At 43.7% G+C, this 14,177-nt stretch overlaps 1 protein-coding gene across 1 annotated transcript in view; it reads right to left on the bottom strand.

Moving 5' to 3' along the window:
• The window catches only part of fut8b (fucosyltransferase 8b (alpha (1,6) fucosyltransferase)), a 70,768-nt gene extending 56,975 nt beyond the window's left edge, over positions 1-13,793 (bottom strand). Inside the window, exon 1 of the mRNA XM_029425836.1 lies at positions 13,615-13,793. The gene's annotated coding sequence lies outside the window, so the exon portion shown is untranslated. The remainder of the gene's footprint in view (positions 1-13,614) is intronic.
• Between the last annotated feature and the right edge of the window lie 384 nt (positions 13,794-14,177).

Here is a 14,177-nt window from a genome sequence, read left to right as displayed (position 1 = left end):
GCAACAAATCTATACCTCTCACAGAATGGGAGAGTGTGCAGGGGGTATCTAGCTACAATATATGATAGGATTTGATAAACAGCGAGGGGTCAGGAGGCGGGTCAGCACACCATTAAGTCATTCTGACAAATTTGATCCATTGCACACGGTGCTGGGACGAGGCACTGGGCGTCACCTCAGAGAGGTGAGAGAGAGAAAAAGAATGGAAAGAGGAAAAAACTGAGCAGGAAGCATAAAACAAACAGAGACCGCCTTTACTGCAGGAGATGAGAAGAGATAAAAGACATCAGAGGGAGAGTCTACTTTATCAGAATGCAACGCGAAACCAGGAGAAGAAACACACTCCCTCCAGGGAGAGGGGAGGAAACAGGATGGGCAATATGGTGAAGGAGAGCTGATGTAAAAAGTGTGTGATAAATTATAAAGCGTTCCGCTAAAAAGAAAATTAGACAATAATAGATGTTGACTTATTGCAAGATTACAATACCTTTAATGACATGTTGAATATCTGGAAATACAGTATATTGAACAATCCTATGGTAATGGAGGGACAATGGGTGAAGTGGTAGTATTGTGCTCTTTACTACATATAATGATCTTCAGCACAGTGAGTGGAGTTTGGAACTCAATGGGGGGAAACTGGGTCCTTTATTTTAATTAACAGTTCAATTATCAGGCAGCTAATGGCTTGGTAAATATAAAAGGGTTAATAACTCAGCAAGCAAGATCAATCATCTGATTGTCATTTTGTTAATCTGGAGAAAGTACCAATTTAGGCACGTTTGTATGTACAGTATGTGTTATGTGTGTGCGTATGCAAGTGTGTGTGCTGTTCTATCAGCGAAGATCAGCCATGCCTGAGATGATTTTTCCATTATATTTGTGTGGGAGGCATAAAAACTGACCTAGTATCAGCTCTAGCTGTACATATCGGGAGGTCATTTTCTGTAAAGCTGATGATTGTGATGTGTGGCAGTCTGACATGTTCACAGAGTAGCTGCTCGAGAGTGTAGGTCAACTGCTTCAAATTAAAGATTAAATCTCCCCAGTACTGTAAGAGACAAAAGGGACTTTGTAAGGGGAACTTATTTTTATAGCCTTTATACCCTAAAGGTACGCTGAATCATGGTTGTTCCAAGATAACCTTATGTACAGTGTATTCATTGAGATGAAGTACTTAAAATGTGTGTGTGTTTGAGGGCATGCGTGTGGGCATGAGCCCAATGAGGCAGATAGGATGCCAGTAGCCTTTGAGGAAGGAGCATGTGTCCGGCATCCACCGCTGTGTTTGGTCACAGATGTCACCTGCTCCAGCAGCCTGCCTTGCACCACTCACCCTCCACCCCACCACTTGTAAACAACACCACATTGGAGGTGAATACAAGTAGCCCACAGTGCGGTTAGTTATTTGGATTTTACCCTATTGTTGTCTGATTCATGGGTTAAAGAACGATCCCATCCGAGCGTCCTCAACAGTCGCTCAAAAATAAGAGGAATGTTATCCAGAGCTACTGGCTATGTTATGTTGCCGTGGCCTTGCCAAGAACTGGCACTGCAAAGTTAAACTGAATTAAAACACTGCTGGCTGGTGGGTCGGTGGCCTTAAACACGGCAAATTAGCCTGGAAAGAAGCCCGGCAAAGAAAAGCATACTTAGATAATGTCAGCCACAAGAAAAAGTGTGAATCTACAATGCCACAAAAGAAAAGAAAAAAGACAAAAAAGTGTTTTTGTATGTGTGCGTTTATGTGTGTGTGTGTGTGTCTCTCACTCTGCTAATCTTTTAAAGCAGCACACTTGCGCATTTGTGTGGTCATCTTTTTGAGAGGGCCTAAAATTCCTTTTGCACGCCTCACCACTTGTTTGCTTGAGAAGTCGAGACTGCCTAACCACAGGAATCCTCCATGGAGATTGTTGATGTGTGTATCTTTCTTTCCCCCTCTCACACACACACACACACACACACACACACATTCCTTTTGGAGCGTCTTTAAATTATCACGCATATTAGGGAAGCACTGCCATGACCCCTTTTTATTATTCCTCTTAATCTCATGTGTTTACGGGTCAGTGGCTGCCCCCATTTCACCCCTCGCGTTCCCGTCTCCCCTTCCAACCTCCCCTCTCCCCTCTTCCAGCAGAAACAGACAAGTGTTTACACCTAGTCTCCTGCGGCGTCCCTACTGCACTGCACCGACAGATCGGGATAGGACAGCATGGCATGCTCCTGCTACACGCCTGCCTCTTCTCCTTGCACTTGCCGCCAACCAATTTTACTTGCTACTAACTGTGACTCACCTCTCAGAAAACCAGCCAGGCAGTTCTGCATGGTTGTTCAATGTTTTCAAGTCTTACAGTTGGGTGTTTAATAATGTATGATTTACAATAAAGGAGGTGTCAGTATGTATCAGACAAAGTGATTGTTGGATCATTAAATAGCATCTGAAATCCCCTCGCCCATACCTTTCTATGACAGAAAGCTTTGCACCCCACCTTTGACTGTGGCTGTTCAGAAGAAAGTTAAAAAAACCTTTGACTTAAGGCATTTTAGGATGACACTGAACACTGTGCTTACACAAACAATTAACTTCAGAGAGGCCACAGAGTTTCTGCACACATTCAAGGATAAAGTAACTTTCTGCTAAAGAAAGCAATCAGGTAGATAATGAACTTATACATGAAGAACAGTAAAACCATTTGGTACAAAGCATGTTACAAGCTGATTGGACAAAGTTGGAAGGTGTGTTTCTTTAGCTTTTAAAAAGGGTATAGCCTTGTCAACTTCAGTTCTTTGAGAAAAGGCCAGGATGGCACAAAGAGGGTAAATCTCTTTTTGTGTTGACTGACTGCGAGTATAGGTAGTGGCAATAGTTTTGGAGTGCTAAAGTTTAACATTCAGGAAAGGGGTTCATAATAAAAAAAATTGTGATTTTCTGGCTTTGCTTATTAGAAACATCCAAGGACACGAAGAAGGTTCACTCGAGTACTAAGGCAGGGGCACTGGGAGCGCAGTGTGGGCGCCTGGTGGGCGCTTGCAGCCCATGCTTTTAATCCCAGTTAAGACAAGCACCGCAGGCGAGCCGACACAAAAGGAGCTTGGTCCAGTGTTAGTGGAATTAAAGCAAAGCCTCTCCTCTGTTGTTATGCTAATCCACAAGACAATGATTATCTGTAGGGCAGCGTTGCCACGGTGATAAACATGGCTCAAGAGCGCCTCAATTAGGGCGCCAATTGCCAGAGGGGAGCAAAGACAGAGTGAGGCCGATGATGCCACTAGGAACAAAAAAAAAAAAAAAGAGTGCGAAAGGCATTTTGTTATTTCAAACCAAGTGGATGGGTCAGTTTTCCCAAAAGAAGGGTAAGCTTGAAGATAAAGCTTGACCCTCACAGCTTGACCTTCGCCATGGTTGACCCACTCCATGTCAAGACTTCCCCCACTTACTGGGACAAGTACAAGTACAAGTGCATGTAATTAGCTCTGAAATGCAGACAGGGTACATTATTCTGCAGTAAATATGGGGTACCATTATGACTCTCAATAACATGTTTTCTATGCGGTGAATGTGGAATAATGATGAGTTAGTATGCCATACAGGGTTGCGGTTTGCCTCATTCATCCTCTAAGGTGACAGCACAGCAGTTCAGGTGGTTGCACTCTTTTAGTTTTTTGTTTAAACATCAAGAGTTGGAGGACAACCATAACACTGGATTCATCTATAATAATCCTTCATTTACTCCACAAATCAAAGTGAGCAGGCAAAGCCCTCGCCGGGTGTTTAAAGCTTTTCACTGAGTTGATGTGCCAACTTCAATTCTTTGCTGTTGTCACAAGATCAAAGAAAAGTAAAAAAAAAAACCAGGCTAGGGGAGGCTGTTTTCTGTTTCTGGAGCAGCTTGTCACACAGTTATTTTACAGATGCATATTTGAAAAGCTGGTAGTGTGGCTGGCACACGAGTGTCTCCTTCATCCTCGTCAACACTAGCTCTGGGTCCCAGACAGACAGATCGTATGCATCCCATTGGTTCAGACTACCTACATCCTGTCAATCCAGTCTTCTGGCACACTTCCATGCCGTTTCCTTGAGAAATGTTTTATGATTTTTGGCATGTGGTCAGCCACTTGCGCTTGCTCTCTCCCTCCTCTCCTCTTCTGTCCCACATCTCCAAGAGCATAATAGGCCTTGGACTGCTGTGTCATCTCATTGAGTCCTATTAAGCGCTCTTATATCTGACTGGCATGTTGTTATTGCTCTCCCAGACCACAGCTAAAGCTGAGGAATGGGTCTGCAGAGCGGGCCCTTTAAAGTCCCCTCTGCATTGATGTCACTGGCAATGAGGAGCAGTGGGCTTGTGGTGGAGGATGGTGCCACGACAACATGAAAAGAGAGGAAGGAGGGGTTGGCGACATCGTGTGATGCAACACCCCTGGGGCTACATGACAGGCATGTCGGATGCAAATGGTCTCATGCTGGTTTGCCAAGGGCTTTGCCATTGGTGAATGCCAGTGCTGCCACTCTGATAAATACTGAAGGAGGATTGAGGAGCATCAACAAGCGTGCAGAAGCAGCAGGATGCATCGTAGAAATATGCTGATTGAGGTTGCAGTCCGATAGCCGGTTCCAGTTGGATCCCATTCCCAGTCGGCTCCAATGCTAAAGGATCTCTTATCGAACCATTTATTGCTCCTCGTTACTTTTTTTATTAGCTGTAGTTACTTGTAAATGAAGAGGAATTTGGAAGGATTGAGATTTGATAAGTGGATTTGATTCTGGATTCGGATTCAATAAAATGCTACTGAACCTCAAACCCTTGTGCTGATGAAGGTTGTTTTATGAATCTTACTGGGAGCTGTGGCTGCACCGAATACCATGTTTTGTACTTCAAAGCTTTGATAGTAATCACTAGCGAATATTCAAAGCTTTGGCCGGGGGCGGTGCTACGACACAACCAACGGCGGCTCTGGCTCTGATCGTCTCCATGACATGACTTGGGAAGGATCAGCCAGATATTTCTCCGTTCTTGGCGGAGATGGACGGCATAGCGCTGCAATACGCGTCCTTTAGTTGAATTAAAAAAAAATTAAACTGGAAAAGTTTAAGAATTCCACCAATCTAAAGTATATTTGTTTGTATTATTATTTGTTATTGAAAAAAACACATTTTGGCACGTTTTATGCATGTTTGTAATCCAGAGGGCTAAAGAACTAACAAAAACAAATATTGAAAATCAAATACCCACCCAACTTATGAATAATAGAAAGGTAAAAATGTCCCTACTGGGATCGAAGTGCAGGTTTTAGCTTTGGACAAGAGGTCCGTCCTGCAGGGTTTACAGTCTCGACCTGCCGAGACTTTAGCAGAGAAAGTGTTAAAGTTGCAGTGTTGACAACCCAAGCTGTTAAGTTAAGTTAAGAAACAGCAAGGAGGGACCAAAATAGGAACACGAGGAAGTGAGGGAGGAGAAAAAGAAACAGTAAGTATTAGAGAGTATTTTGTTATTTTCCCCTTTCTTTGGACCGTGGAGCATTAAGAAGCATCAAAGAGAAGCGGCAACTGTGCCTCCCAAATCCCAAACTGATAAAAGACCACACTATCCTCCTGCCCTTCAGACAGATTCTTCAAAATCTTGAGGCTCAGGCTCATGCTGGTAAAATCACACACCCCCCAACATGCAACCGGCTAAACTATAGATACACTATGTCTGACTGATGCTTCAGAGACACTGGAGAATCCTTAACCCTCCCCTGTATCAGTCACTAGCTCTTTGCTGAGAGAGATTAGATCCTGTAGACAGATGGTTTAGGTTGTATTGCAGACTCTCAAAAGTTAATACAACACAGGAAGACGTCCGTTTCTTTATTGTAAAAACAAAACGTTCTGCAAGGTTACACGAAAGATAGTAGAAGCCAGGATGTGGCATGTTACACAGATAAAAAGTCTAACTTTTTTAGATTAGATCAGATTTTCTAGCAAATGTACAGCTCAATTTACCCTCAACACTATAGTTACTGTTTACGCAAGAATGCACCGGGCCTTTTCACTTCTGTATTTACTTATTTTAGAAGGGAAACATCAGTTATCTCCTTTTTTGATGGAAACACACTGGCAGCCAATGAGTTCTGTGTTGTGTTGAAAGTAGGAGATGTACGTTACTGCTACTGCCGTCTGCGTTGGACAAATTCCCATTGATATTGCAGTACAAATTAATGCAATACCTATAATGCAAAGCCAGCAACATGAGAATAAAACATTCATTTTATAACTCAATAAATGACTGAGACATTGGGATTGAGATTTCTCTGGCACACAGGACTCCTTAATACGCAGAAACATCATTAAGAAACAAGAGATTGGACATCACCGAGTGGTCCGACGGGAGATATTCCCACAATCATCCAAATGGAAGGCTCCTGGAATCGTTTCAAGTCCCATCTATTAACTTAATATATCCTTAAATGTATTCTTCAACTGCCAAAAATAATGCTGATGTGATGTTTTGGCCACATTTTGCAGATGTAGCTCTCTTTGGGAGAGCAAATTGCACCGGTATGAATGTCAAATCACTGTGGGAGGATCATGATGCATCCTTCCGTTTGTACAATGAACATGCAGATATTTTATTTATACTTCATTCTTTGAGGAAACAAAAGTAGAAGCACCAATACCACCCTGATTCTTTGCTGAGGTCCTTAATTATATCCACCTCAGCCCGAAAGAAGAGTTGTGAGAAAAGAACTGGAAAGAATAATCCACCCTCAGATACTCTTACACTGTTGAAAAGCATCAATATGTGATGAACAATGCATTCCAGGAGTTATTCTGTGATTCTTATAATTGTTTTGTTGTTGATTTTGTTTCTTTCAACCTTCCTCGTCTTATCTGACTTTAGTTAGTGATTTCCTATATTTCCCAGAGTGCTTTTCAACAAATCCCAGAAAAACTAGACAAACTCAATGGAACAAAACAGCAGTTTTATTCGGTTTTTTATATATATATATATATATATATATATATATATATATATATATATATATATATATATATATATATATATATATATATATATATATATATATATATATATATATATAATATATATATATATATATATATATATATATATATATATATATGGGAAAATAACATAGTAAGCATTTAAGAGCTCGGGAGCATAGTATACTTTCGTCAGAACACAAAATGTCTTGTTGCTGCATTGCATTCTGTTCTTTTGAGAATACTTATTGGAGAAATTAGCATCACGATCTGACTAACAATGGATTCCTGCCGGTGTAAGCATTGATCATTCATCATTTAAAGTGAATGAGCATGCCCCTTGGAACCTGTCTGATCTCCTAAAACATTATTAGTCCATCCTGCACTCTCTGCTCTCAGAATACAGGGGACTTTAAATCCAAACTTAAAAACACGTCTTTACACCTGGTCCAGGTTGTGAAGCCCCTTGAGGCAAACTTCTGATTTGTGACATTGGGCTAGGCTTATATGAACACAATTGACTTGACTTGTTTGTATCTGCGGTGCCTAAATGCAGATTGTGCTGTATATTCACAGTGTGACTGCTGTCTGATTGCTACCCTGCTGTGTTCCAGAGCGCTATTGCTGAGCCAGGTGACAGGACTCCTGCAACGAAAATCCAATCAGGCCAATCCTCTACGATCCCTCACAATCCTCTCAGTCGCCGCCGTACACCACCAACAGTTGGTAACACACACTGTACATTCCACACACACACTTACAATGAACTCTTTGATAGCTACCAAGATGGACACATGTACATTAACCGTCTCAACCTTCTCTGAACTTGACACAGACGTGGGGGGACTTAGTGCGAAGCAAAACACTGAGTCCCTTTCAGCTACGAGGACCACGTAGTGTTGCTGACCTTACATTCTGACCTGGCAATGGAGGTCACAGAGATAAATTTATCCCTTGGGGATCAATAGCCACTAACACCCCTGCCACCCCTTATACCACCCCCCCACCCCCCCCACACACACACACACACACAATACAATCAAACCCTCCAGGAAGCAGGACTGGCACCAGTGACATAGCCTGCCTGTGAGAAAGATAAAGCAGGCCTTTAATCGCGGTCCAGGTCCCACTTTCCAGGGGCCCGGGGTTGAACCCTCTCCGGACCTGTGTGGAGGTCAAACACAGGCCACCCAATTCTCTCCAGTACTGGATCAGATACCACAAGCTAAATGGAGGCCATTCAATAGTCCTCATGTGTGTGGGTAGAGGTGGAGTGGCTGTTGGGAATTTGGGCTTCCTGTTGAAAACAGAAGAATATCCACAAACCCCCCCCCCCCCCCCCCATACAGAGGCAAACCTGTCACACAACCTTTCTACCCAAGTGTGGGAAATGCACCCATTCTGTCAGATGCACTCATAGTCTTGTTCTTTTCTATCCCCATGTGTGTGTGTCTTTGTGGGCTTGTGCATTCTGTGTTCTGGCTGCAGAATGAATTTGGGCTATTGTCACTGTGATCCTAATGGCCAGCATCTGGCTCTTTGGCGGTCTTTTTTATTTTTTGGGATGGGGAGAGTGGGGGGGGTGGAGGGATGGGAGTGAGGTGGGTGATCTGACTGCTTACGCCTCAAGCTGCACAGCTGTCCCAATTACTACCTCTCTCTTCTCTCCTAATTTCCCCTCCGTACCCATCTGCCTCTTCTACACTCCAAATCTCTGTCCCTTCCATCCATAGATGCCACTAGTGTGGGTTTGCACTTCCAGAAGGCTCCCATGCTAGAAAGAGTCCTTTAGAGAACAAAGTAGGTTTACATTCCGTTTTAAGTTTGATGCTTTGGGGTGAATAAGACCCAGACAGTGCAGTATCTTGTCATGCGGCTGAGCATTTTTAGCAGCATCCTTGAATCCCTCCAGCCCTGCATGCCTGCTCTGATCCTGGCCTGAGCTGGGGACTCAGAGGGGCTGACAAGGCTGTTTGATGGGCCATAGGCTCCAAGCATCAGGGGATTTGGTGGGTAGGTGGGTGGGTGGTTGGCAGGGAGAGGGGGGCCTGTTTGTGTCCCACAGCGAGTCCCTCAGCAACTTATGTTGAGCTAAAAATTCTCACTGTGTGTCATACCAATGTGAATATTGTTCCTCACGCAGAGGAGGCGCCACAAATTTCACTGCATCCTTCTTGTTCTGGTGCGGAGCATTCACAAAGACACTGTAACAAACTAGAATAAATGTCAGACATATATGTTGAAATATATGCATATACACCAATGAATGTAAAAGAACATGGGCGTTTGTGCAACAAGGGGCAGTTAAGTGCTTCTTACTGAAAATGAGAAAAAAAAAAGGGGAAGGAGAATTTAAGCGCTGCATGTGGATGGGTACATGCCTATTTCTGGACGGCTCCAATGAGCCGAGAAGAAATGTCGTAAGACCCACTTCCAAGCTCCGGCTGCAGCAGCAATAACTTCCCGAGATACAGCAAAAGCAAGCACACACACAGACCATGTGTGATGTGAGTGCATTGCAGGCTGGGCAGCCTCCCTGCAGGGCCAAACAGCGCTCTTTGAGGGAGAGTTTAGGTCAGGATCTCTGACTGGTCTAGCCCTCAACCCAAACCCAATACATATTTGCACATCCTCCAAACTCACCCAAGACAGCTGTGGCTAAGGCATTATGTGATCCAGTCCCTACACAAATCCAATCTGATGCCACATGGCTATCGGGGCAAGCTCCTACTCTGCCTGCCTGACTGCATTCCTATTCAGAACTCCCCATTCTTCCAACTGTCTGTAGACATTCAGCTGAGTAAGACAGGTAGACAAGCAGCGAGACATTTGGACAGGCAGACGGCAGGGCAGGCCTGCTGGGGCCTTTTCTTTTCCCGCTGCCGTAGAAATGCTATCAGCCTGGATCAGGCTACGCTGCTCAAGCTGAGCATCAGCAGCATCAGCAGCCTCACAGCCCGGCTCGCTTTTCTCCATGGAAACCTGCCCCACACTCGCCCTGTGATTGGCTCTTACGATCACTAGACAGACACTCTGTCTTACAATACAGATAATAATGGCCCTCCGGTAGGATGAGAGCAGGAGAAGAGTGATGCCAGAAAGGCCTTTTTTCCTACAGATTGTGCCATTTAGAGAGGCAGCATTGTGCACGCTTACAAGAAACTAGAGACTACAGGTATGTTCCCGCACATGGCACGCAGTGGGTTAGCTCCACGGTCCCTACGTTGACGCACAAGACGTCACCAAGATTCTCCACAAAGTCATTAACATCTTGAGAGGTTAATGATCATTTTCAAATTTCTTTACTGGGGTCTTCAAAAGCCTAGATGCTCGAGGAGACAGAAAACAGACATTAAGCACCACTCTCATATAAAAAATGCCAGCACTGGACATTGCTCACTGAACCATATCCATGAACCAGCTACTTTTTAATCTTTCTTTTCTTGGCAGAGCAAGTGTTTAATAATAAGACTCAGAAATGGGTGTGTGTTCATGTATCCATATGCAATAAGTTCAGTCTTCTTCAAAGCAGATACAACAAAAAGGCAAACGCTTCTTTTCAATGGCTTCTGCTCTATTTACAGTACATTGTCTGGAATTGGGATGCAGAAATATCCTGCACAGAGATTAACAATACCAACAAAACAATGCCTCCAGATGAGCCTTTCTCTTTTGGTAACATTGTTACTGCAGCTTGCTTACAAGCATTGCTGTGTCTTGCATAGCCTCTTCACTTCAATGTTCTTTGTGTTTGTAGCATGAGGCCCCCAAACTGGGAACATGTCTTCAAAATGTGCTGTTTGTTTCCTCCATAGCTCTATTCAGCCTTCTCTTCCCATCCCTCTGATGTTTTCATAAAAAAAAAAAGGATATATCTAGGACGACAGGGTGCAAAAAGGGGATGTATGAACAGCACACTGAAGCCAATATCAAGTATTATACACACACTTTACAGTGAGCCAAAACACTGTGATGCTTGAAATTAGAATGGCTTTTCATGCAAACAGAGGCACTTGCTGTGCAGGTGACAAGGCTGGTATTGCAGACAGAATTGAAATGAAAAACAAATCCAACTGCTATTTTAAAAAAAGGCTCATTTTGGCAGTGGCTTGCTGCGCTAAACCAAACAGAGAAATGGAGCTTGCCATGTGACAAATGTGCAGTGTTAAATACAGATAAAACTATGAAATGAGTCACCGCCCAGTTTTGCTCAGCGCACCGCATCTAACCTCTTTGGCAGAGCAACACTAATATGTTTAATGAACTCATTAGTCAAAAATGAAGACAGACAGTGGCATGAGGCATGGAAGGTGGAAGCACAAAGGGCAGAGAGAGGGAGGGAAATGAGGGAAGGGGAACCAGAGAAAATAGCTCAAGAGAGGCAGGGTGGGGGGGCCCTACCTCTCTAGAAAGCACCATCTCCTGTATTATAGATGCAGTATCATGTGTTTCAGTAGCTACATGGTAGAGAATACAACATGTGTCCAATGCAATCAACTCAAAGAGCAGAAACAACACAATCTGGGAGGTATTCTGCAATAAACTTCAAACCTGCCAAGGAAATTTCAAGGGTGAGTTTGAACGTTATCGCTACTATTTCATTTAAAGCGCTTCATCAAAATTGCACAGCCTGAAATGAACTGCTTTAATGTAATTATTTGCACTTGGCTGATATAAATGAGTCCACCCCATGGCTATGCCTATTCATTCCCAAAATGGCAAAGCCCAGATCAAAGCAAATTGTTGCCAAAGCATGAGTCGCTTTGCTTTATGTAGAGTAATTGGTCCCTGACAGTTTGAAAACAGTTCAAATTCAAACAGAAGTCTATCTAAAGCAGCACATTCCTCTGGAATCCAAGACAGAGTTCCCCTGCCATGGCACAGACCGCTGTCACCGCAATATATATGGCTGTTTACTTATTCATGAATGGGTAAGGGCTACTAACTCAATCAATCTGCTTCCCGTTACCCAGGCTGACTTTATTAGATAACATTAATGATGCATTGGTTGTCCATTGGTGTTGGGTTTCTCCCTTGTCAGCAACTACAATTCAAATGAGGACACAATGGATATTGGCTGCAAAATGGATCGAAACTTGAGGGATAATTGTGGCACTATACAACACCGTGGGCTCATAATTTATCGTCAGACAATATGATGTCAAGAAAAAACGGGAAAAAAAAAAAACACAGAGTTGAAATATGTCCTATAATATCACCTGCAGACACTAAGTGATATAAAATACTACAGTTAACAGGACAAAAAAAAGCCATACGTCATCCATATCACACATCGATTCCATGCGAAAGCAATAAGATATTGCACTTATCATCCATTGAATCTGTCATTAAATAAGATTTAAAAGAGCCTTACATCATACTGTTCCTTGGCATGCTTCAGTTCTGAGATCATGACAGTATTACACCCAACCGTGTACTGAGAGGATGGCTTGTAGATTCATCACAATGTATTTGGTGGCACTCATCACCAGGAAGGCATACATCTTTAATCTAATAGTTGCCCCTGCTGGGATTTTAACCTCTAGCTTTACCAGCACTGACGCCAGACTCTATCAGTCGAGCTACACTGAACACAGAACCACATACACTGTCTGCATCTGTTTTATCATCAGCTTTGTAAAGTGTGTGTGTGTGAGTGTGAGTGTGTGTGTGTGTGTGTGTGTGTGAGAGGAGGGGATGGGGAGCAGAAATCACCCTGTCTGCTCCCTCTGACTGCCCTGCTGTGGTGAAGGTGAAGCTTGGACTGAGCTCATCCGTTTTGTTTTTTCCACCTATCAGAAGGTCTTATTACAAATGACCCGCACGTCCCGATACTGAAAACAAACGCACGCCTGACTCTGGTGATTATTATTACAAAGCAATTCCCTGATACTAGCAACAGTGCACCTTGGCTGAAACACAGACATCTGCTTTGTCTGCTCGCCACACAGTGGAAGATACACACACACACACACACACACTTGTCAGAGACACTTCCCCAGTGTCATGCGTCTTTATTTCCACGTTGTGTGCGAGGGGGTGCAAGACAAATGCATTCCATTCTCATGTAAGGGGCGAGAAAGTCATGTAAACCCACGAACCAGCAGAAAACAAACGCACACAGACAGCTAGCTTATAGGCTACACGCTCATAGCACTGTTGATGCATTTAGCCTTAAATAACGGCAGCCGAATAAAGCCACTTTAACACCCTTTCTTTCCCGCTGCACGGTGCAGGTAACGCCGCGGTCGTGGAACAGGTTTCAGGCTAACTCCCGTGGCCAGTTTACGCGGATACACTGTGTAAATTGTTTTTTGAAACATGCCCACTTGCTATCCCAACGCGAATAAGCAACAAAGGGAGAACCGCAGGGTAGTTTGTGTGGATATAACGTACCGTAAGTATCAACGGAACATCCCTCTGAAAGCACAGCAAAAGCATATCCGAGTAACGGTGCTAATATAACGGGACCAGAAATTCCTACCCACCGTGACCGCTATTTGGTCACCGTGAGCTCAGCAGCGACGCAGTCAACAGGCCGGGATGTAGCGGGGGGAATCTATGAGCTTGAGCCTCCGTAGCTCCTACATTTCCGCCATGAAGCAGTGTTATCATCCCCCTACCTTGACATGATACACCGGCTTCCAGCGGCATCCGACCGGGGGCTGCGGAGACCGGGTCTGACGCAACGGCAGCCGAGATGTGTTGCTCCAGAAAATTGAGTAGAAAGGCTGCGGCGGAAGCAGGAACTGGGAGCGCTGGGATCTTTGAATACGGCAGTCGAGGCTGCTCTGTGGGGATCTGCTGGATGGCCGGTGTCAATGCAGACCAGAGAGGGGTGGAGGGAGGGGGGTGGGACTTCATATCCGGTCGTAACTTTTCAAACTAATAGTGTGTAACTCATCATCAACAGCTAGATTTGGAGTTATTTAGTTAGTTGACTGGTGCAGCTGTTCGAGAATTATAATTTGCATTTTTGTTTTATGCTAATTATATTATTTACACTGCGGAAAAGTTTGTGTATTATTTTGTTAAGTCTCATTTAGGTGAGTTATGTTATGCAGTCTATGGTGAGATGAGTAGTCCTACTTAAACCTTATACACTTTATGTTATTTAGTTATTTAATAGCTACTAATAATATAAAAAATACTATACTTATCTATATATATGTTTGCAAAATAAGTC

Source organism: Cottoperca gobio, chromosome 24 (assembly GCF_900634415.1).
Source record: "Cottoperca gobio chromosome 24, fCotGob3.1, whole genome shotgun sequence".
Taxonomy (NCBI): domain Eukaryota; kingdom Metazoa; phylum Chordata; class Actinopteri; order Perciformes; family Bovichtidae; genus Cottoperca; species Cottoperca gobio.
Note: the sequence above shows the minus strand (reverse complement) of the source record. Positions and strands in the feature narration are given on the sequence as shown.